Below are 25,289 nucleotides of genomic sequence, written 5' to 3' on the forward strand. Positions count from 1 at the left end.
TTTGAGGGGTACTGTGGCAATAAAACAAGAATAAACTCCCACGGAAAAGGAGCAATCAATAATAAAACAAAAACAAAAAAGGTTGTACTATTCTACATACTCCCCCTGGTCCATGGAATTCAGATTTTCTCTACATATTCAGGTGTTATTTTTAAACTCAACCTGAGAAGCAATCGATTAAATCCACTGTTATTTTTATTTTTAATTTTTAGATGTTTAGTTTTCAGATGTTTGTTGTTGGCAGAAATCAATGGTAAGATTCAGAGGTCTGGCAAGGCACTTCTAAGTCAAGGAGGACTCAGGAATTCTTTGTTGAGGGAAGTTCTGTGCACTAAAGGAGTCTGGCCGACATCCCTGGCTCCTGACCACTGAATACCACCAGTAGTCCTTTCTCAATCATGGTGATAACCTAAAAAGGACCCTAGCATTTCCAATATATCCCTTGGGGGAATATACAAGGGAGCTGAGAAGGAGCAGTACTAGCCACACACACATACAAAAGAGGTAAATACTTAAATGTAAAAAATAAAAAGATCTCTAGGCTAGAATACAGGATGATAATTTCATAACCTTGCAGTAGAGATTTCCTTTCTTAGCATGACACAAAGACCAGAAATCATAAAAGAAAAGATTGACACCCTTGACTAAACCAAAATGTGGATATGATAAATTGGGAAAACATATTTATAACTTACAAAAGGGACAAGTAAATATTCTTAATATAAAAAATTCTCCCACAAATTTAATAAAGAAGAAACTATCCAAGAGAAAAACAAACAAAAGAAATGACTAGAAAATTCACTAAAGAAGAAAATTTATATAACAATAGGGATATTTTAGCACTTATTATGTGCCAGATGCAATAGGTACATAGCATCTGCCTTACATGAATTTTGTTATTAAGGAGAGGCTATAGAATTCTCAACAATTCTACAAAGTGTCTTCTAAATTCAGATCAGTATTATAGTAAGGTCAATTAGCTCGCCAAAGTTACACAGCACGTTAGGGATGGAGGCTGGGATTCAAGCTCTAATACCAGAACTCAGGGTTTTATCACTGTTTTCTACTAGTAACAATGTCACTGCTGCAGGTGTATTTACTTTAATGGAATAACAAGTACACAGATGTCTGTACAAGACAATAAGTGCACTCACTATTTATAATTGAGAAAAAAGTAAATAATCTGAATAATTATCAACAAGGAATTTATTTACTAACATATAGCATATCCACCATACCATGTAATACGCAGGAATTAAAAACATAAGGTAAATCTATGTAGCAATATGGGAATATTTTAGTAATATGTTGGTAGATTTTTAAAAATCAACTTGCAAAACAGAATTAGAGTATGATCTCATGTTATTTTTATTATTTAGAATAATTAGTAAAAACATCCCCCTTTTGGAAAAAAAAGAAGGGAAAACTACATTTAAATCATTTCCTATATAAGCTCATAGCTTTTATATATTGGTAAAATGTCTTATGCTATTACATAGGTATTACCTTCAATTTATACTGGAAATTTCTGATATGTTATTTCTAATGACAGCGGGTAACAACTAACTTATTCTCACCTCTAAACAATTAACCAACAATTTTATAGCTTGCTAAGATATTATCTAGAGTACTCATAGTATTTAAGTCAGCCACTTTCCTTATTGGTTTTCTCTAAAAATTCCATTAAGCTATTTTAGGATAGAGTACTTTAAAAAAAAGTAGTTGAGCAATATGTATCAAAATTTTTAAGATTTCAATCCTCTTTGATCTAGCAATAGCTAGATTTTTCATTCAAAAGAAATTGTGACCGAAGATTTATTTCATCAGTGTCATCAGAGTGCTAGTATAATAAAAAATTTAAATCAATCACAGGAAGCTGTTTAAATAAGTCATGGAATAACTGCACAATATTATACAGCCATATAAAATAATAGTGCAGAAAAAATTAAATAACCTGGAAAGAGGTCCACAGTATATTGTTAACGACAAAATTCAAGTAACAAAGTGGCATACACAACATGAACTCATTTCAAAACTAGAACTCCCTAAAGAGAAAGATCTGGGAGGGTAAGCACCAAAGTGATTATCTCTGGATGGTGTAATTACATGTGATTTTTATTTTCCTCTTCTATATTTTCTAAAAGAAAAAAATTACATTTGTAATAACAAAATTAGTAGTTGAAAAAATTGAAAAGAATCAAAATTGTGTGCTGTGTTATATTTACCATATGGTATATAGTCATCTTCAGATTATTCATAGAGAGGGGAAAAATGGGATACAAAAGCAAAGTGATGATCATTTATTAATCCAATTCACCATCTTGTCCTACTCTTCCTAGCAGCCTCTTCCATGCTAAAAATTGGCTGTCACAACAGAATAAGGTGTACTCAGGCTACTCACAATCCACTGCAACACGGAAAGTAGTGAATGGGTCCTCCATGCATGTCATTTTAAGCTCCTCTATCCTCTAACAAAACTGGGGATGTCAACAACATTTTAATTAGAGATTAGAAGCTGTTAACAGTAAATGCCAAAAATATCAATAGTACAAGTTTGAGAGTAGTTACTATAAATCAGAAAGTTTTCCACAAGGTAATATACCCAGCAGATGAAGTACAATGTACCTATTTTTTAAGAGTTAAAATTTATGTGCAAAAGGGAAGCATCAATCATTGAAAGAATTATTATGAGAAGTAAGAAGATGCTCTAAAGCCATACCACCTATTTCTCAACCAACCCCAAAGTCACCTGAGGTATTACAGATGGAGAGAACGTGATAAAACCAGCAAGATTTTTAGCTGTGGTTTGAAAATGCACAGCTGCAGATGCCATACAATAGAGGGTCCAACTCATTGTATGCTAGAGTAGAAGTAATATTGGTGATTGTTTTCTACATATCTGGTCTAATAAAACTTTTAGATTACCAAACAGATACCTGAATTTTAGAGCTAGTCAGAGGCAGAACTGGGCCTCCAAGGATTTCTGAGTCTAACTGAAAGAATTTTTAAAATTTCAAGTTCAGCACTATAATAATAGACAAAATGAGATAGACAAGCCATAAACAGAATTATCATGGGGATTAGATGTAAATACAAATCAGTATAATTGGGTGGCAAAGTAGATAATGACTCAATGATAAGCATTTAAAAATTGTAAATTTTTAAGAGAATAGCACTTTAGACTCTTTTTATTAAGTATTAGAGACCACGAACTACAAAGAGGCTCATGTGATAATTCCTCATGCTTTTTTTATTTTGAAATGTGTGAAAAATTCATAAAGACATTCATTTTGCACCCAGTAGAAAGTATTTGGTGCAAAGGTTTGCTAGGCCAGTTTAGAAAAACAATTCAAGAGAAGCTAATAAATGGTATAGTTTTTTAAAGAAAGAAAGAGCATTTTAGTTCAGGATATTTATGACACAGCAGAACCTCCAATAAAAAATATACATGCTGAGGAGATTCCTTGGAGAACAGGATTTCAGTAGAGACATTAAAGGTTCTCACAAATGAGTATGTGTACACATACTCACACACACACACACACACATATTTCTTATATAGGCTGAAAAAAAATGAATCAAAACAAATTGCTAGAGAAACAAATTGTTCTCTTTTACTACTAAAGAGATATAGTTGTAGATACAGAATAGCTAAATTTAAATTCTGTGACACTATACATCAAAGTTACAAAACTATATTTCGCTTTTCCAATATCTCTGAAAACTTGCAAACTTAAGGAAAGTTCCAATAATAGTACCTCCAGAGAACACCTAATAACTTTCACCTAGTTTAACATATTTTTAACCACTTACCACATTTGCCCTCCCCCCTTTATGGGTATGTGCTTGTGTGTCTGCGTATCTGTATCTATACATACACTTTTTTTTGCTGAACTATTTGAGAGTTACTTGTACACACTGCATTACTTGATTGATGTATACTCTTCAGTATGTATCACCCAAGAATAATGATACTCTCTACATAATTGTGATAATATAATTATCACATTCAGGACACTTTACATTGATAATGTGATAAAATTTATAATCCATATTTCTATTTTACCATTTGTCTCCCAAGCCATTTGCCTTTTGTTGGTTTTACTGTTTTGTTTTTGTTTTTTGTTTTTTTTCAAATTATGATCCAATCAATCTTCATTCTCCTTTCATCTAGAGCAATTCTCCAATCTTGTCTAGTTTTTCACATCACTGACATTTTGGAAGTCTAGATCACTTGTTTCTCAGACTATTTCTCGATTTGAATCTGTCTGGTTAATTCCTCATGAATAGATTTAGGTTAAACATTATTGGCAGGACTATAATGAAGGTGCATCTTTTCCTTCTGAGGTGCAACATATTAGGAGGCACATGATGCCACACTGTGCTTTATTGGTGTTTTGAAGTTTAATCGTATGGTTAAGATGGTAGCTGCCAGATTTCTCCATTTTATAGGTAATATTCTAATTAATAAGTGATCTGTGAGGTGATACTTGGAGACCATGTGAATATCCAAGCAGTCTTTTTACCCAATAATTTTAGCATCAACTGGTGACTGCTGCCTTAATTATTACAATCGTTGTAAAGAAAAGTGATTTTCCATTTCTTTTACCCTTTCTGCATTTGTTAGCTGGCATTCTGTAAAAAGGCACTTTCCCTTCATCCGTTCTTCTCTCTAATTTCTTTTATGTATCAGTGTGGACTTACGGATTATTGTTTTTAATTCAGTGTGTTATAATCCATTTCTATCATTATTCTTTTGATTTGGGACATAACTGTCTCAAATATGTTCAGAGGGAGCCCCCTTAAAGCTAGCTCCTATGCCCTTTGGACATGTCTCTTCAGTTTTTGAGCCTGTTCCAAAATACATTTAAAAATAATGATATTTCAAAACAAAAGTCAATATTATATCAAATAGAACTCTACTAGAAGTACTCCCTCCAAACTCAGGAATACAAATAAGGATATTAATTATCACCAATATTATTCAAAGTGGTTTTGAATATATTTTACATATGTAAAACAACAGAAGAATAAACATAAGGAATTAATATAACATAGGAAGAGGCAAGATATTATTTTGATGAAATGTATACTATGAAATCTAAAAGAATCAGTGCAGAAATTATAGCATTAATGAGTAGTAATTTTTCCAGATGTAAGTTAAACATGCTAAAGTAATATCATCAAGTTACAACTAGGTAGTAAATAGAAAGGAAGAAGAGACTCCATTCCAAATAATGAGGAAAAACTGCATTATTTAGAATGTAATTTAATAAGAGCTGCATTTAATCTCTATGAAGACAACCATTAAATTTAATTAGTATATTTAAACTATGACTTCAATAAATGGAGACATATTCTTGAATGGGTGGCCATAATATTATAAAATGAGTTTTTTAGTTAAACATAGTGGATTAAACATATGTTCCTTTCTACTCCTTCCTGAAACACCATTTAAAAGATAGTAAATGTATATATACATTTTAAATTATAATACTATAAGAAAAAAAAAGAAAGGAGACGAAACAGATAGAAGGTATCAATATACTTTTTGAAACTGGAAACTGAGTTGATTAAAAATAACCCAAAGGGTGAGAAAGGTAAGGGAGAAAGAGAAGGAGGTAGGCAGGAAGCAGGGGAGGAAGGGAGGGGAAGAGAGAGAGAGAGAGAGAGAGGGCAGTTCTATCGCAGAACTTCAGAAAAGCTAAGGAATTGTATTTCTGGATAGAAGGGTATAATAAGGTAGGGCTTCAAATGGAAAGATTTGTTCACAATTTTTTAAAAGAGGATGCCAAACTGATCTTCCCTACTCTGGAGCCAGGTGACTACTTAAATAGTTGACTGAAGTTTTATTCTGTAAAAGTTTGAACCAAGAGGCTTTAGATTATGAGTCACCAAGAAGAGATGAGAGTGGAATAATTTGTCTTACTTAACAACTGGGATTAAGTAAAGGTTTATTATACCACACCCTTTCCTCCCTTTCCACTGATTGCCTCCCAGAATGCTGGCATCCAGGGTTTTCCTCCAGAGACAAGATACTGGAAAATTCCTCTCTGTGTAATCTGACCTGCCTAAGAGTAAATACCTGCAGATACTGACATTTGGTGACCTCCCAACAAAGAGATCAGTTCATCGTGCATTCAAATCTCAGTGAAGCTCTCCAATCAGCAAGCTCTGCTCATAGTACACAGAGATAGGAATTCAAACCACATAAACAGAAAAACTGAATGTGGAGAAACATACATTCAGAGAACAGAAGAAACTTCAAAAAATGCATTTAAAAACCTCACAGAAATAAGAAACTATATTGTATCCAGGAAGCAAGAACCAGAAGCTATAAAAAAAAAACTCTCAGAGAACAAGAAAGATCAGAAATGAAAAAAAAAAAAGCATAGAGTTTTAAAGTGTATTCAAATATAAAGCTAAAAACTCTTCCCTAAGGTAGAAACAAAATAATAGAGAAATGAACAATAGGAAACAAAAGATATGACAGTAAGAGTCTAAGAGGTCTGGTATCCAAATAAAAGGAGTTCCAAGGATACAACAACAACAACATGGTCAATAACAGCAAATTAGAAGACAGGAAACCATCAAAGAAATAAAACATGAAAAATCTGCAAATGGAATACCCAGGTCAAAGGATGAAAACTGAGCAAACAACAAGATGAATCATTAAGAGAGTAGAAAGCACTGAGGAAAAAGAGAAGGTTCTAAAAGATTCCAGAGATTGGGCAGGGAGAACTCCTGTGTGCCTAAGATGAGACTCTGAAAGGTTACTGGTCTTTTAACAACAATACTAGAAACTAAAAGATAATGGTCTCAAAGGTCTCAAAAACTCTGAAATAGATATGGGATTCAGGAAACTGAATTAAAACTATTTTTCATCCCTGCTAATATTTCCTATTATTACAGAGCACAATTTTACAAACTCTAATGGAAAAAGCTTAGATAAATCAGACATACAATCAGACAAACCTGGATTGAACTCTAGCTCAACCTCTCACTAGCTTTGTAATCAATGGGTTATTTAGCTTCATTTTAATAAGAGAATAATAATGCCTAACTCATAGAATTGTTCTAAGAATTATATATAACTTTTATGAAACACCAAAAAGGTATTTGATAATTTGTTACCATTATTTTCAGAACTATCATTTGTATTATTTAATTGAAGTGCTAGCCATAATAGATAAATGCTAAAAAAGTAAATATTTAAATAATTGTAGAAAATACATTAAATTTTAGTAATTAAATAAACAGAATATCAATATGATGTGGTCATCAAACTGATCACTGCAAAGCTATGTAGAAACATGGAAAAATAATTAGAAATTGTCAAAGAAAATGTCAGATTATAAAATATATGTACAGAATAATTTTAACTACATAAAAATATATATGCCTAGGCATTAGAATTGAAAAGTCAATATACAAAAATATAAATCGTTTTATTAGAGTACTGGCATCTTGAATTATGATTCTTATTTAAGAATTTATTTAATGGCATGTTATCTATTTTTAATAGTGTTTAGATCACCGTAGAAGCTACAAATAAGTAAAAAGAAAATGTGTTAAAAATCACCCCAAACCTCATGCCCAACCAAGAGCTATTAATTTTAACTTTTGCAATGGATTATGTTTATATATATACACACACCATTGTTTTTTAAAAATTAGATTGTATATTTTAACTTGCAACCATCTCTGTTTCCCCTCAACAAATTACCACAAACTTCTTCTGATGGCATTCAAAGAAATCTTTTAAAATTGCATTTAGCATTTCATTATTTGGATGTTTCACACACACTCAACTCAACCCATTCTCTTATTGTGAGGTAAATGTTTGTTTCCAATATTTTAATTTTCTGTAAAGTGATGTAATGTCCACTCTTATGGCTAAATCTCTATACATACCTTTAATTGTTTTTATAAATTCATAGAAGCGAAATTTATGTGTCATAAATATAAATCTTTTAACTTGGATATACACTGCCAAATTGCTCTGCACAGGAGTTGTAGCAATTAACATCTTTGCCAATAAGAGATAAGAAAGTTTCTGGATTTTTGAATGCTTGTTAATTTGGGGTTTCAAATTCTGTTTCCTTCCTTCTTCCTTTCTTTTCTTCTTTACTTTTCTAATTTGATAAGAAAAACGGTACTGTATAGTTCCTTCTATCAGTATTTCTTGGATTACTAATGATTTTAAATATTTGAAACATTCATGTCTGTGTATGTCCGCTGTCCAAATTTCTTGAAGCACCATGCTCAGAGTCAGTTTGGTACTTTAGTCTTGGTTTTGCCATTTACAAACTGTATAACAGACTTCTATATCCTGTAACACAAGTATTACCTGAAAACAACTAAAATAAAATAAGAAATACAAAAAATACTTCTTAAATGATCCCATGAGGTTAGAAAAAAAGTAAGGAATTCTGGGGACAAGACTAAGTGAAGACTGGTATTCAGAGTAGTAAGGTAAGCACTTGAGTTGTCTTTTGTCTTAAGAATATTTGCTGAATCAGCTGAAGTTGAGTATTAATTTTTAAGGCCTCAAAAGGTAGGATGTCTAACAGCAGACCCCCCCCCCCCCACCAAGAGTGCTGGGGCCACACAGCACTACTCACTTAGTATAAGAGTTAGTTAGACACAATAATGATGATCATGATAATAATAGGAAACATTTATAGAACTTACTGCGTTCTAAGTGCTTCAAAGATATTAACTCATTTTATCCTCAGAAAACCCATAAAAAGGGCACCATTATAATCTTTATCTTAGAGATCAAGACACTGAAGAACAGAAAGGTTAAGTAATTTGTTCAAGGTTAGCAGTAGAGCCAAAATGCAAATTCAGACGGTCTGGGTCTAGGCACAATGCTCTTAAGCATTATGCCATAACACCCCCACCCTCTTGCTTCCTTCCCTAAGAGGAAATGTAAGGGAAATTGTCTATACAGAACTTTGACACTGGACAGATGGGAAAAATAAGTCCTCTCTGATAATTTGTAACCACGAGCTAACCCTCACTGCAGTCTGCAGTCTGAAGTCTCACTACTCTTTTGCTCCACAAAATCTCAAGCCAAGATTTTAAAGTGGTCCTATATTAATAGTACCATACTAATACTGTCAGGCATCTGATAGAAATGAATGTACACCTTGAAACACAGGTATCAAAATACTTTCACATGTAAAATTCAAAGAAAAATGAGTAGCTCAAGGTTTAAAAAATCACTTAAATATATTAAAAAACAAGGCATCATACGTAAAACAAATAAACAACAATGTATGGCAGAATCCCTCCTAAGAAGTTGCCAGGTATTAGAATTACTGCACATACAATAAGTATGTTTAATATGTTTCAAGAAGTAAAAAGTTTAACAATATAAGAAAAGATGAATTCTGAAAAAAGGAGAAAAGAGAATTTTTAAAAATGCAAAGTATGATAATCAAAGCAAAAGAAGTCAATCAATAGGTTAAACAGTAACTTCAATATAGTTGAAATGAGAATTAGAGAACTGTAATAGAGAAATGAATAAATTATGCCAAATACAATCCTGAGACATAAAGAGGCATGGAAAATATTGCGAAAAGATCTCATGTACATCTGAATTAAAGCTCTAGCAAAGACAGAAAGAGGTAGAGAGTGAAACTGTTAATACAAGAAAAAGAAAAGATATCAAAAGCAAACAAAAAAAGATAAATTACATTCAAAGGACTGACAGACAAATAATTAAACTTTTGAAAGAAACAGAATCCACAAGACAGTGAAATAATAACTTTAATGGGCTAAAAGAAATTAACCTAGTAACCTAGAATTTTATACCCAATAAAATTCTTCTAACAATGAGAGTGAAATAAGGTCATTTAGAGATAAAGACTGAGAAGGTTTATCACTCTCATGTCCTCACTGAATTTATTTTCAATCAAAAGTTCTGAAATGCCTAAAGAATGATGAGGTGAAAAAAAGTGGTAAATATAAACAATATTAACATTATAAAATATGATATTTATTTCTTACAGAATTAAAAACATAAGCAAAAATATAAAAATTGGGAAACGTTAAGCAGAGTTAAAATATTCTCTCTAAGGTCTTTTTGTTTGGGTAGAGAGTAAAGGTATGTATATGATTTAAACAGTATACATGATAACATTTCTAGGGTAAGCAAGTATAACCTCCAAACCAGTAGGAAAAAAAAAATGAATGAGAAAAAAGTAATGAAGAATGCACAAAGAAGTCAATAAAAGAAAGAAAGAGAAACAAAGAAATGATGGGAAAATAAATATACTAAATTAAATGGCAGAAATAAACCCAAATACATCAGTAATTACAATAAAAGTAAATGGGCTGTATAGTCTAGTTAAAAGATAAAAATTGCTATATTGTTCAATTGTATATTGCTATATTGTAACAATAGCTATATTGTTCTCTTTTCAAAAGATACATCCATAACATAAATAAAAGTACAAAATGGAAAAAGATATTAATACAAATATCAAAATTATATTAATATAAGGAAAAAAGCATTACTAGAAATAAAGAGGATCATTGTTAAATGATAAAAAGTTTACTTCTTCAGGAAAATATAACAGTAACAAAGTTGTATACAGCTAACGATCTCAAAATACATAAAGCAAAACTTGACAAGGGGGCTTCCCTGGTGGCGCAGTGGTTGAGAGTCCACCTGCCGATGCAGGGGACACGGGTTCGTGCCCCGGTCTGGGAAGATCCCACATGCCGCAGAGCGGCTAGGCCCGTGAGCTATGGCCGCTGAGCCTGTGCGTCCGGAGCCTGTGCTCCGCAAGGGGAGAGGCCACAACAGTGAGAGGCCCGCCTACCGCAAAAAAAAAAAAAAAAAAAAAAAAAAAAAAAAACTTGACAAGGAAAACTAAGCAAACAATGTAAAATGGGAGATTTATAGTTTAGCTTAGTAACTGAAAGATCAAGAAGACAACATCATAGAACATAAAAGATTTGAACAATTACCCTTATCTAATGGACATATGTATAAAATGATACCCAGAGTTGTAAAATACACATTATTTTCAAGTACATTTCCAAAACAGAACATTTCAAAAGCTGATCACAAACTAGGCCACAAAAATAAGGCTCAGCAAGTTAAATAACTGATATTATACAAAACACATTCTTTAACAACGAGATTAAGATAGAATTTAATAACAAAAAGATAACTAGAAATAATTCAATTGTTTTGAAAATAAGCAGCATACTTCTAAATAACTCGAAATGGAAACTGGAACTAAATATTCAGAACTAAGTGACAAGCTAATATGAAGACCTGTGGTATATATGAAAATCAATAATTGAAGAGAATTTTATAACCTTAAATGCCTACTATGGAAAAGGACCAAAATTAGTGACCCGAGAATCCAATAAAACAGGCTTTATAAAAGAAATACAATAAACTTAAAAAAAAGAAAAAAACAGGAGTTGAAAAAAGCAAAGGACAAGAAATAATTAAAATAAAACCCCAGAAATTAATGAAATAGAAAATAAAGATAAAATAGAGGTGATGGGAAAGCTAAAAGTTGACTCTCTGAAAAGCATAAAACTTCAAACCTCTGGATAGATTCAGCAAAAAGTTGTAAGGAAGAAAGGAAGAAAAAAAGGGAGGGAGGGAGGAAGCGAGGAAGAGAAGGAGGAAGGCAGGCATGCAGAAATAGTTAATGTCAGAAACTACATAACTACAGATGCTGCAGACATTAAAATAATAAGAGCATATTAAAACAGCTTCATGCCAATACATTTGAAGACAGATGAAATGAACACACTAGAAAAATATAGCTTACTGCCACTGATTCAAGATTAAATAGAAAATTCTGAACAAAACTACTAAAGAAATTGAATCAACAGTAAAAATCTCCCCAGATTCAGCTGTACAATCTAAGGTGTTATTTAACCTCTATGATTCTTTGTTTACTTATTTATGATATCCCATATTATCTCGTAAGTATTATACTATCTCACAAGCAATTTAATTTGAAGATTATATAAAAAAGTACATAAGGCAATCTGTGAACTCTAAGGTGTTACAAAAACTATAAATATTATTCACCCAATTTTAGATTAAAATCAGAAAGCCCATAACTTTAAAAATAGACACATTCCAAAGAATCTTCCACAAAGTTAAATTTTCTCCAAAAGGCAAATCTTATTTTGCTACTGCATCCACTCAATACCTAATGATACATTCTTTGGGAGGAAAACTGGCCACAAAATAATATAACTGCAAATTAAAAATGCTGAAAAAATTTACAGTAACCTTTACAAATAGTCAATATTGTGTGTTAAAAACTTACTGACACAGTTACAAAATGTAGTTTAAGTAGTAACTATTTTTTGTTTAGTGCAATAGGTTAAAGATCCAAAGAAACAAAAAATAATATTGCAGAATGGGATGAAGAGGCATAACAAGACAATGTTCCATGGGTAATGAGTTAATGCTTTTTCCTTGTGAAACATAACCTTCTATGAATGTGCGCTTCATAAAATACCTATAAATCTATTCATATTCATCTTTTCATGTATGCCTTCATTCAACAAAATGTTAGTGCCTACCAGGTATGAGGCACAAGTTTAGATGTTGAGGATACAAAGATGAAAACCAGTGAAGCTCACAACAATTTTACAGTCCAGTGAAGGAGAGAGAGATATATAAAGAGAAGTACCTGAGTATGCACAGGATACTACAGATGTTCACAGAGGAGGTACACCTAATGCAAAATGAAAAGATCGGAGAATGTCCGCAGAAGGGATGACTTCTAAGCTGTGTACGAGAGAAGAAATTAGAGTTAGCTAGGGGGAGACGGCTGGCCATTCCAGGAGGAGGGAACTCAGGCCACTGCTGTCACAGCTCCTCATACCCCCTCTTACAACCTCATCATGCATTCATATGTTATATTACACTGGTCAAGCATGGCACCTGTCACAAAAATTATTTCATAAAGAACAGGATTTTAAATTTACTATTGGATAATGCTAAAAATGGGCTTTAATAATGTGAGTTATATAATGTGTTTAAATTATTCTCCTAACTCTGGCAAGATACCTTAAATTTATTTTGAAATCAAACTTTAGACATCCATGTTTAACTAAAATACAGGGAAATTAAAAAAAAAAAACATGCCCATCTTGTTTCAGTTTTCCATGCACTGACATAGCTAGAAATTATAAGAAGCCAAGGGATGTATGACGGGATGGGAAAGTTGGACGTATCTCTGGTCCAGAACAAAGAAAGGGCACTTCACTGAATTCTGAGGCTACCTTTCCAAACTATTCCATGTACTAACTTGCCACCTTAGTATGCAGCATGTATCAGAACGTCAACAGGTTGTGTGTTTTCCTGAAAAGGTTTCCTGAACTAAGGCCACTACTATCCTGGGCTCTTCTTCTAGGACTGATTGGCTTTGGGGACTGTTTCTTATACCACTACTTCTATCTTAACTTTTCTATGACTCCAGTAACATTTACCCATGAACCACTAAATTAAATATTAAAGTATTTTCAAGGCCATAATGTTTTCAATTACATTAATTTTGATCTCTGTAAGAAATGCACTCTACCATTAGGGATAGCTGTTACTCTGAAGAGGAAAAAAGTCACTGATGGAAAGCAAAATAATAGAAAGATCAAGTAGTAAGTAGCAACACAGCTGGGGCTGTGTTTGGCTTTGGTACAGTAAAGAAAAAGTTGATAATGTACATTTTATTTTCTTCATGCTGCTTACATGGATACATGAGGAATTTATTCTAAGGCAACAGTCTGATTTTCCACAGAATGCTGTATTTTCTTACAGGAACTTATATTCTGATTAAATTTTTCCCATCTATCTTCTCTTGGTGAGTAGGAATGTTCTAGTCTTATACAACATAATAAATTATGCTTTTCATAGTTTCTTTTGTCTGACTTTAAAATTTCTTTGATTTGCCAGTGAACAGACTGTGAGCTCCTAGTAGGGCCAATGTTCTGTTCTCATAAGTCTTCTGCTTTGTAAATGCCTTATACAATCCAGGTTTATATATCCAGCTAGCTGAATAAAACAAGCGATTCTGATCACTCACATAAATGTTACATCAAAATCAAAATACTCAGCTGAGAAATATTACAGAAAAACTACAGGTACTGATACTAAACTGAAAGAACTCAGCATTTGGAGTTAGATCTGGCTAGAATCTTATTGTCACTACTATGTCACAGCTGTGTAGCAGACAAGCTACTTTATTTCTTCTAGCCTTTTGCTTTCTTCTCTTGAAATAAAGAGAATAACATATACTCTTCAGAGGATTAAATGAGGTAACAAATGTACAGCAACTAGCAAAAAATAGTGGACATTACCATTTTCAACTCTGCTTTTTATCAAAGTAGATGGGGAGGTCTTTCTTAGGTCAGTGACTTTGAGATTTGGCTGAAGTAGATGAAAGCAATATCCTGTTTAACTTCATGCCCAGATCAACCTTGTTCCTACAATATTTTTGAGGCAGAAGAAAGGAGGATGGGATGGATTAGAACAGCAAACTTGAAAACCAGACTAGATACATGACTTTTAAACATTTTCCTTCTAATTTAATTCAGGCCCACCTGGATCCCTTTAAATTGGAGGATCCTGTGAATGGTTAAGATAGGCTAAGTGAAACAACAAAGAGCTTGATTTGCATTTATGGGTATGTATTATGTATGTATATAGAGATTGTTCAACATATTTGTGTATGTATAAACACGCATGTGTGAGTACACACACATACCTTACACAAACACACATAAGACAAATCTACGCATGGGAAAATCAGGACCAAACAAAGAAAAAGAGAAATGTAATGAGTTGTACTTTAAAATTTAACATCTATTTTTACTGAAAGAACACAATTTTTAACAAGTTTAGTATCCAGTTTATATTATAGCTGAGGCTAGTAGTCAGTATAGTGAAATAAAATGAGGTTAAAAAAACAAACCCAACACTCTCCTAACCTAGCTAGCAAGCATAAAGACGGTAAAGTAGTACTGAAGTTCCTTTACTTACATTTATTTTAGATTCTGAAAGGATGTGCATTTAATTTCATATGTTTATGTTTAAGGTGACAGCATACAAGCATTAGTTATATTGTAGTTTTATCTCTGTTTTAATTTTAAAACTTTGTTGATTTTTCTTTGAACCATGTCTAGCCTTCTTTTCTGCTTTTGCACTTATCGGACAGGATGGAGCTACTAACATTTATAAAATCCCTCAAAAGTAATGTCAAAGACATCGTGGATGAATAACCGACAGGTGAACTATAAAGGGAAATTAATGACTGTTACTGGTGCAGTGGAACATAGATTTGATCTTATTTGTGAACATTCTTAAGTGAGGAATATGCAAGATTGTACCTTCCAAAGATGCTAATCAATAAATCAGTCCTTTCCCACATTCTCTTCTTACAATGTGACTGACACTCCTCCCACTGAGAGGTAGGTGGTATTTTCCCTTCCCTTCAACATGAGCCCATGACTGTTCTCACAAGTAGAATATGGTAAAGATGATTAGGTCACCTGAGGTTAGATCATAAAAAGTATATAAAACTTCCACCTAATTTTCTTCTTCTTGAGACACTTGCTTTTGGGTTCTGGTCCCCATGCTATGAGAAAACTCAAACTAGCCCATGAGGAGAACATACAAAGTAGTCCTTTTAGAGAAGAATTAATTCCCCAAGCCAACATCCGAAATTAATTGCTAAAAAGTTGAATGAACAATGATGCAGATGACTTTAGCTCTCACAGACTTCCAATCCTCAAGCTGGACCCCAAACATCATGGAACTGAGACAAACCATCCCCACTATGCCCTGTCTGAAATCCTGACCCAGAATCTGTGAGTATAATAAATGTATGTTCTATCCCATTAATTTTGGGTAATTTGTTATGCACCATTAGATAACTGGAATAAGGTACTTCCATACATGCAAGTTTGAGACTCTGGCATTTGAGGCCTATGTGTAGAGGTTGGTACTTGTATGAAAATCTGAGTATATCTCTAATGATGGAAATGGGGAAGACAGGGGGGGTTAACACCTGATCTAATTTTCCCAGTCAATATATGGCTCTTGCTTTCTCTTGCCTTAGGGACATTCTATTCTATTCTCTCAGCCTGAACATTCATCCTCCCCTGTGACCCAACACTCACTTTGATCTTCACTTGGTAAATTCCTACTCTCCTCAAAGGTCTTAGGTCTTACATGAAATGTCACATTCTCCCAGAAGACTCATCTGACTGCTAAGGAATGGATTTAGGTGCCCCTTCTATTGGATTACAGTGAATTTATCACACTATATTCCAGTTATTTATCCCTCCATCCTACTAGCCTGTAAGCTCCTTGAGGGTATGAACTTTCTTATTTACTACTGCATACCCAGCATTAAGTAGTGATGGATGATCAATAAAAATCATCTTGATAAATGAGTATATGAATGAATGAATGCTTCTCTCTACCTCTACCCTGCTATAAAGGACTGAAAGGCAAGACCTTGGAAAGCTGGAGAAAGTAGATATTCAGAAACTGCAGTAGGTTAGACAGGAATGAACAAAGACACAATGAAGTTAGCAGCTAAAGTCATAGGGTCTGATGAATTTCAGAGACAAAACAGTCTCCATTCTGGTTTCAGAAAATTCTGCAAATCAGACTCAGTTCTCCCTCAGTTTGTCTTACCTTTCTCTCCTGACACACACTTTCATTTCCTCATGTTACCTTGGCTTGTAGACCCTCATGATAACCTCCAGAAATTCAAAATCTCCTAATTTATCCAGGTCTGCCATTAAAAATGCCCCATACTTAGGATCATACACCTGGCAGTTTTCAAGACAGTACTGATTTCATACATTTTTTTTCTTTTCATTAATCTAAACATCAATCTACATGAAATAATATCATTATAAAAACTACCATACAAATGCATTCATGAATTGATAAAAGTGTAAGATGGATCCCAATTTTCTGGAGAGAAAAAAAGGACATCTGACTAAAGATTCCAAAATTATGCTCCAATTCTTGGAAGTTTTTGCTTCCATTCCTTAGTACTGATTTAAACTAAGTACCGATTTAATTATAACAATTAACTCTAGAGTATGAATCACTTTATCCCTCCCCAGGGATTATCAACGGGAGATGAGGGACTTGTTTCCTTAAACAAATTACCCAGTAAAGAATTACTTTTGAGTTAGGACTATCTTTCAGCATTCATTGTCTACTGCAGGTAGTGTATACAAAAAGTCTCTCACGGAGTACAAGTCTATGCCTTTTGCAGACTTGAATATTTACCCCTCTTCCTCGTTGTCACCTACTAGGTAACTTCCTCTTCAAAAACTTCTTTCATTTTTTATCCCCTTGCACCTTGCTCATAGGCTTTTATTTTTATCCCAAAGTTGCAATCAACCAGAGTAACCACAATATGCTACATTAATAACCCCATACTTATCTTCCATTTCTTGATTTTTCTTAGTGATTCAATCAACCATTTTTTTTTTTCCATGGACATGTCCCAGATGTCATTACTGCTCTACCCTCAAAATAATAAAGTTAGACATTCTACTCTCTGACCATGACCTCCTAACATCCCAGCATTCTCTTCTAATTACAGTCCAATATATATACATTCTCAAGGCAAGTCATCTCCAAAGTAGGAAGTGTAAGACAATTGTAAGACAAGTGTCTTACAATACACTTGTAAGACAAGTGTAAGACAATCCTGTAGAGTACAGGAAGAAAGTCTTAGAACTTTTTAATCTTCCATTATTTATATTTTATATTTTTATAGTTTATATTTTTGCAGAACATATAAAGTAGGTTGCAGGTTATACCAAGTAGATTTTATTATACTTATGTAATTTAATATATTTTTAATAAGCTTTATATAAAGTATATGAGTATACAGGGAAATACATATAATTTATAAATACATATATACATCGGTGGTATGTGTTAAAAAATTGAAGACCATTTCATTGGTTACTTTCTACATTTTGTTCTTTCTCTTTACTGCCTTCCCTACTCTGTTTTTATTGCGTTGTACATCACTTATGCCACTCCCTTGTCAATATATTCAATTCCCCTGCCCCACTGTCCTTCCATTGTATCTGGGGTTCCTGAGTGCTTCAACAGAAAAATTACAAAATATAAAACTCTACAGATAGTGGCCACGATAAATCCTTGGTAAGCACCCTCAATTTGGGCCTCAATGATGCCTGGTAATCAATCCTATTAGCTTTTCCTCTTTAGCTCTCTCAACCTCCCTAGTGATTGTTTCAAACATTCATCACTTCTCTAAAAACTCTGTCCTTACCAGCTCTTCCCTCACTCCCAGCAGAGCATATCAAGTGCTGGTTAATAGGAAAAAAAAAAAAAAATCACTGCCCTTAGATGAGATGAGAACTCAGCTCCCTCGATTTTCTACCACCAATGCTACAAACTACTATTCATAGATTTCCAACATTTCTTCTTCCCTCCTCTTACTATGCAAAGGTATTTCTTTTCGTGCTCTGGTTCTTTAGTCTCACTCCTCTTACCTGTTTATCATTTCTGTTGCTAATTTGTTCAGTCCCTCTATTACCCTTAGCAGTTAAACATGCTTAAGTCTCTCCAATTATTAAAAGAGCTCTCCTCCAGTCTCAGGTTCTTTCCAGCTAGTACCCTTTTTTTCTCCTTCTTTTTTACAATCAAACTCCATATAAGAGTGGAGACATCAACTGTCTCCTTTATTCCACCTCTCACTTACTACTCAATTACAGCAACTAGGCTTCCATTACCATTAATTTAGGTCATTGATTAATATTTATATTGGTAAATTCAATGACACTTTCTGATCGTTATTTTTCATTGCTTCTCAGGAGCTTTTGACTCACCTCTTTCTTTGCCTTGGAGACACCAAATAGTTTTCCACCTATCTCACTGACTATTTGTCTCCTTTATGTTCTCTTCATCATCAATGGTTCTCAACTTTGGCTGAATCACTGGGGAAGCTTTTGAAACATAGGATATCTCAGGACACATCAAGACTAACTGGATCACAATCCCTGGAGTGTGGAGCCTAGGTACCATATTTTTAGAAACCTCATTAGGTGATTCAGACACAGTGTGAAAATTAAGAACCTCTGCCTTAAATGTTGTCCACAGGGCTCTGCCACAGGCCTTCTTCCTTTTTACAGTATGCATGTACAAACTCATCTACTCTTGTGGCTTAAGTTATGATCTATATGCTGATAAATCCCAAATCTGTATCTCCAGCTCAGATCTCTCTTCTGATTTCTAGACCTATCTATGTATTCAAATCTTTCATTCAGACAGAAACACTCTGATGGTTTATATGTTTATGTCTTGAACTCAAAATATCTCAAACTGAATTAATCACTCCCCATCCCCCAAATAACCCACTTATTACTGTTCTTCCAATGAACTACGAAATTCCAACAACTATAACTCTTAAATATCTCTCCAATCTATTACTTTCTATCCCTATTCTTCCTACAGGTCACCATCATTGTTTAACTGGACTGATACTGGAGATTCTTAACTGGCCTCGCACCTACAATCTTGCTCTCCTTCAATCCATACTCTTCACGGCAACCAGAATGACTTTTCTAAAATGCAAACTTTATTACATTACTCTACTCACATTGCTCAAACTTTATCATGCTTTAAACCTTCCAGTGGCTTCTCCTCGCCTTCAGAATAATTTTTAAATACCTTAACACAACTTATAAAGTCCTTCATGAATGTGCCCCTGCCTGCCCTCCCCCTACATTCAAAGCTCAAATACTGAATTTCCAGTTCTTTGAAGGGTCATCCTTCTCTCTCCTCTAGGCATTGGTACAAGATTATTCCTACCTGAAATAATTTTTCCATGTCTTTACTGGTCTAGGTAACTACTTATTTTTCAGGTCTCAATTTAAATGCCACAGCTTCCAGGGAGGCCTTTCCTATGTCCAGTCTGTGGTATAGGCCAGTGGCAGAGCTGGTGCTCAACCAATAGTCAAATGTACCTCCTCTGCATTTTCTAGCATGCCTTCCAGTAAGGTTGGGGGAATGAGGTTGATTTCTGGCCAGGAAGATGAGAGGAAAAAGAAGTAAACAACTTACAGGATTGTCCTTAAAAATGTCCAATTCTCTACTTCCTACTTCCTCTGTCATGACACCTGAAGAAGCCACCTGAAGAAGCAAGATGGAGGAGAAATGCCTGATATAAACTGGATATTACTTGTGTGAAAAGCAAATTCCTTGTGTAATAAATTACTGAGATATCTGGGTTAATTTGCTACCAAGATTAACCTAGCCTACACTTACTAATAACAATACAGGGCTTCTGCCTATATACTCCCACAGGACTCCTTTACTACCTAGCATAGTTTGTTATTGCCTACCTGTCTGTCTGCCCAGATAAGACTCTTAGCATTTTAAGGAAAAGTTTTGTGCTTCTCCTGTTTCCTGCCTTATGTCTAGAATGTAGCATAGTGCTTGAAACTTACAAGGCATTAAGAAAATATTTTGGTACATGAATGAATGGATCAATATAACCTACTTTGTTTAGTAGAATACTGTAGTACCACCAGTTTGAATTTGTAAGTAATACTATATACCAGATATTTTATCTGCCAGTATTTTTTCTATATCTTTTATTTTTCGCCAAAAGCAGCTATATATATTTTGTATCGTTTTAATTTTTTTCACTAAACATGAGGATGTACCTTTGTTATTACAAATTCATCATAAACATCATTTATAATGAGTACATAATAATCCTTTATATTTAAATATTGTCATGTACCTAAACATTTCCTGTTCATGGACATTTAGGCAGTTTCCTGCAAACAATTTTAGATGCAAGATAGTTTCTATCCTTGTTCAACTCACCTTTTGAATAATTTCTCTCACATTTTAAAGGTTTCATTTTCTTTTATACTGTAGTTTCCCTCAAAGCTAGAATTTTGTCTTAAAATTCTTATACATTTATGGTATGCCTTACTAGATACCTTGAATTGAAAAAAAACATTGATAGTATGTATCGATTAAGTTTTTAATGGGGAAAAATTGAAGCTATCAATTCCAAAACAAAGGGTACTACCAGAGACTGCATAAATAAGACATCTAAAAAAACAAAATATAAACCCAATTATACTACAATTAAGAGGAACATAACAGAAATGGAGACATAGCATTGACTCTGATGATTCTCTTGTTCCTCCTCCACTCCACCATAATTCTCCAAAGATAAATGAAATTTTGATTCTAAGGACAGTAAGAGCCAAGGAAAGCACAATGCCTGGCATCAGAAGATCCAAGTTCAAGTTCTGGCCACTTCATTTAGTAGTTGTATGGCCTTATGCATAATCTCTCTGTATTTATATTATTTTTGAGAGAGGTGTGCCTCTTTCTACATCAGAGTTTCTCAGCCTAACACTACTGATATTTTTGGACTGGATAACTCTTTGTTGTTGGGGGTTGTCTTGTGCACTGTAAGATGTTTAGCGCAGCATATCTGACCTCTACCCACTAGAGGCCAGTAGTAATATCTTGCTACTCTCAGGTGAGGACAATCAAAAATATCTCCAAACATTGTGCAATGTGCCATGAGGAGTTGAGAACCACTGCTTTAAGATAAGGAAGAACAATACTTTATAGTTCTGTAGCTTTTTCAGCAATTTATCCCCCGTTTTTTCCAGAACATCTAACAAATTACCAGGTTAAATTAAATGTTCATAGTCTGTCTGCATCATTTTCCTTTTCCTTCTCTGTTCTCTTGTAATTAGCTTTTAAATAGTCAAAAGCATATCAAAGAAAGAAAGAAAAGGAAAAGTGTAAATGTTAAACTGATTATACAATTTGTCCTGGGGTAATTAAAATTTGATAATATTGCTCTTTTAACTCTTAACAATATTTCAATGACTTTCTATATTCTCTCTTTTTTTTTTTTTTTTTTTTGCGGTACGCGGGCCTCTCACTGTTGTGGCCTCTCCCATTGTGAACCACAGGCTCTGGACGCGCAGGCTCAGCGGCCATGGCTCACGGGCCCAGCCGCTCCGCGGCACGCGGGATCCTCCCGGACCAGGGCACGAACCCATGTCCCCTGCATCTGCAGGCAGACTCTCAACCACTGCGCCACCAGGGAAGCCCCTATATTGTCTTTTTAATACCTTTTTTTGCGGTACGCGGGCCTCTCACTGTTGTGGCCTCTCCCGTTGCGGAGCACAGGCTCCGGACGCGCAGGCTCAGCGGCCATGGCTCACGGACCCAGCCACTCCGCGGCATGTGGGATCTTCCCAGGCGGGGGCACGAACCCGTGTCCCCTGCATCGGCAGGCGGACTCTCAACCACTGCGCCACCAGGGAAGCCCTATATTGTCTTTTAAGAAGAAAAGGGTACTTCAATTTCCCTTCTCCCACACATGGTGGCTTTATAGCTCAGGGATCCCAATTAACATTTAACACTTGCAAACACTGAAAAACACCTGAAACTGCTTCTTCACTCTGAATTTTTTTTTTCCAACTCTGTTGAAGGTAGCAAGAATACTTCAAAAATAATCTAACTCAAATTAATGGAATTAATTTAAAAATGAGTATTATGCATGGAGACATATATTGCTCATAATAAGTAATTTGTATTTATACTATTCTACACACTCTCAAAACACTTTATAAATGTTAAATCTAATTAATAAATGTTCCCACCTTTCATAAGAAAGGAATAAATTTTAAGCACCTGAAAATAAAGTCTTCAAATAAAGGTATTTCCTTAAAATACACCCTATATTACTAAAGCACTTTAATACTAAATAAATCAAGTGTACTTTTTACTTAAATATAGATTGTATATGTATTAAAGGGATTAAATAATGCAACCAATAATATAAAATATGACAGGCTGTCAGCTATAAATAATTTCCCAGCAATTACATTTAATTTTGTATTCCCTTCAAGATCTAATGTAAAAATAACATAAGGAAGTAGTTTTAATTTCTAAAGCAAAAGAATATGGGGAAATTTGTTCACTCTCAAATGCTTCTTTAAATAATGTTATCTTAATATTCACTGTGTTCTTTCAAGAATTTGAAAATGAACATTTCTATGACAAACAACATTTTCCCACCTGTTAAAAAGAGTTGTTGAATCTGGATTTCTTAATTGTGATCCAACATTTTCAAGTGATTAGGCATATGCTGAGAGTAATGTTAACCTTTTAACTATATTTAGTGAAGAAAGAGTATAACTTGTGGTAATTTTATTTTTCATTTATTATTTATACCCTGCTAGCTTCCAGTAATGTTTTAAGACGATTCACCTGGTCTTTTACACTGGCGTTATGAGGCAGCATCCAATGGTAGAAAAAGCACTGGCTTTGGAAATAGACACACTTAGGTTTGAAGCCTGTCTCTGGCACAGAACCCATGGAATTTTGGTCAAGTCACTTATCTTACTCTCTGAATAGCAGATTCTATACCTATTAGCTCTGATACTTGTATGTACCTGGCTTGTGGCTGCCATTCCATAAGTTACAATACATTTCTTCCTCTTCAAAAATGGTTAGACTTTTAGAAAATTAAGCATATTATTTTTTACAATATTATCTTCTAGATCAAAAAAGATAAGGCTTTGGTACTGTGCCTGATAGAAAAAACATCAATATCTCAAAATATCAACGCAGATGCCATTCTGGATTCATTCTTTTTTTTGAATTACTTTATATGTACTCATACCACTAAACTCAGCTGAACACTACTTAATGGGTACATATGAAAATGACAGTAGAAATCAATATTTCAAGACAGATAAAATTTAAGTGGGATTGTGAAAATATTTTAATGTCCCTGAGTAAACCTTCAGTTTAGAGCAATGGGCTTCAAATACAGGGCTCTGTACTTAATTTTCCTTCTAAGATCTATAGGAGATACTAGATTATACTAATCCTTAGAATGCCAATGCATTTCTTTGATCAAGCTTTGTCTGCAACTTCTTAAAAATTTAATTACTCTTTGGAGCAGCTGGTCTCTGTTTTAATAAAAAACAGACTGAGAGGTCCCACCTCCAGAGTTTCTGATTCAATAGCTCTTGGCTAGGTCCTTGGAATTTGCTTTTCTATCAAAGTCCCAGGTGATGCTGATGCTGCTAGCCAGGTTATTTTAGCAGGCTATGAGAATCACTGGTCCAAATATCTCTAAATCCACATTATTCCTAGTTTTCTGTAATCTGAATAATCTGTTATATTTTCTAGACACAATTCATTCATTTATTCCTACAGCTATTTCTTGGCTAGGCTGTTTAAGGTTCTGGTGATTAAGTGGTGAACAAGATAGACAAGGTTCCTGCTCTCATGGAGCTTACATTCTATTAGTTAGGGGGACAATAAATACATAAATAAACAGAAAAATACAGGATAGTAGTAAGTGCCATAAACAGAATTAAAACAAGGTAATGTGACTTGAGTGATTTCTTTAGATTTGGTGGTGGTTGGAGAAGACTTTTCTAAGGAGTTAACATTTAAGCTGAGATCTGACTAACAAGAGCCACCTACGGAAAGACTGAGAGAAGAACATTCTAGGTAGAGGGAACAACTTGTGTAAATGTCCTAAAGGAGAAACAAGTTTGGTGTGTCAAGAAATAGGTTAATTTGGATTGCAAATGAGGGTAGATAGATACTCAGGGGCCAAGTCAATCACATAGTATCATCCGGGATGGGGTAAATAGTTTGGAGAGTTTTCTGTAAGTGAAGACCTCCAATACACCATACTGAAAAATTCTGCCATTGGAGTACAAATAATGAATACTGTAATTAATCTGATGGCATTGTATCTGTAAGAAAAGGTCTCACTGTCTCACTATATAATAATAGAATATACCACTAATTGGTCAAAGGATAGTAGGCATGGTGTAAAAAATTTAGGGCTAAATACAAAAGTCAGAGGCTCAGAAGCCATGTGATCAAGGACATGGTAAAATCTTCAGTTCTCTGGATCTCAATTTCCTCATCTATAAAAGGGAATAGAGTAAGTATCTCCAAAACTGTTATGAAGATTAAACAAGATAATGAATATATAATACCCAGTAATTACCCATTATTTTGTGGGTACTTAATAAAATGTTATTCCAGATCAGTCTCTTCTGCTCTTCCAGATAAATTCATCAGCTCAAAGCAATGAAAGAAGAATTGAAACATGCTAAGTTTTCAAGAAAACTCTTTCTTTTGTATCTGAATTTCCATAGCTTCACCTTCCTAATAATCCATATCATTTAGTGTCTGTATCTGAATGTTTAAATGT

General features: G+C 34.0%; 1 protein-coding gene across 15 annotated transcripts in view; it reads right to left on the reverse strand.

The window, feature by feature from the left end:
• Positions 1-25,289, reverse strand: part of MBD5 (methyl-CpG binding domain protein 5) — a 417,388-nt gene that overhangs the window by 333,320 nt on the left and 58,779 nt on the right. For 10 of the 15 annotated variants that reach the window (XM_081241898.1, XM_081241901.1, XM_081241890.1 and 7 more), the window contains 2 exons: positions 14,353-14,478; positions 12,687-12,784 (listed from right to left, as the gene is read on the reverse strand). The exons of 1 other annotated variant lie outside the window; for it this stretch is intronic. The gene's annotated coding sequence lies outside the window, so the exon portion shown is untranslated. Of the gene's footprint in view, positions 1-12,686; positions 12,785-14,352; positions 14,479-20,119; positions 20,189-25,289 lie in introns of all 15 variants that reach the window. 4 more of the 15 variants (XM_081241904.1, XM_081241889.1, XM_081241888.1 and 1 more) reach the window with 3 other exon arrangements.

This window comes from Mesoplodon bidens (assembly GCF_964165515.1).
Source record: "Mesoplodon bidens genome assembly, chromosome: 8".
Classification (NCBI taxonomy): domain Eukaryota; kingdom Metazoa; phylum Chordata; class Mammalia; order Artiodactyla; family Ziphiidae; genus Mesoplodon; species Mesoplodon bidens.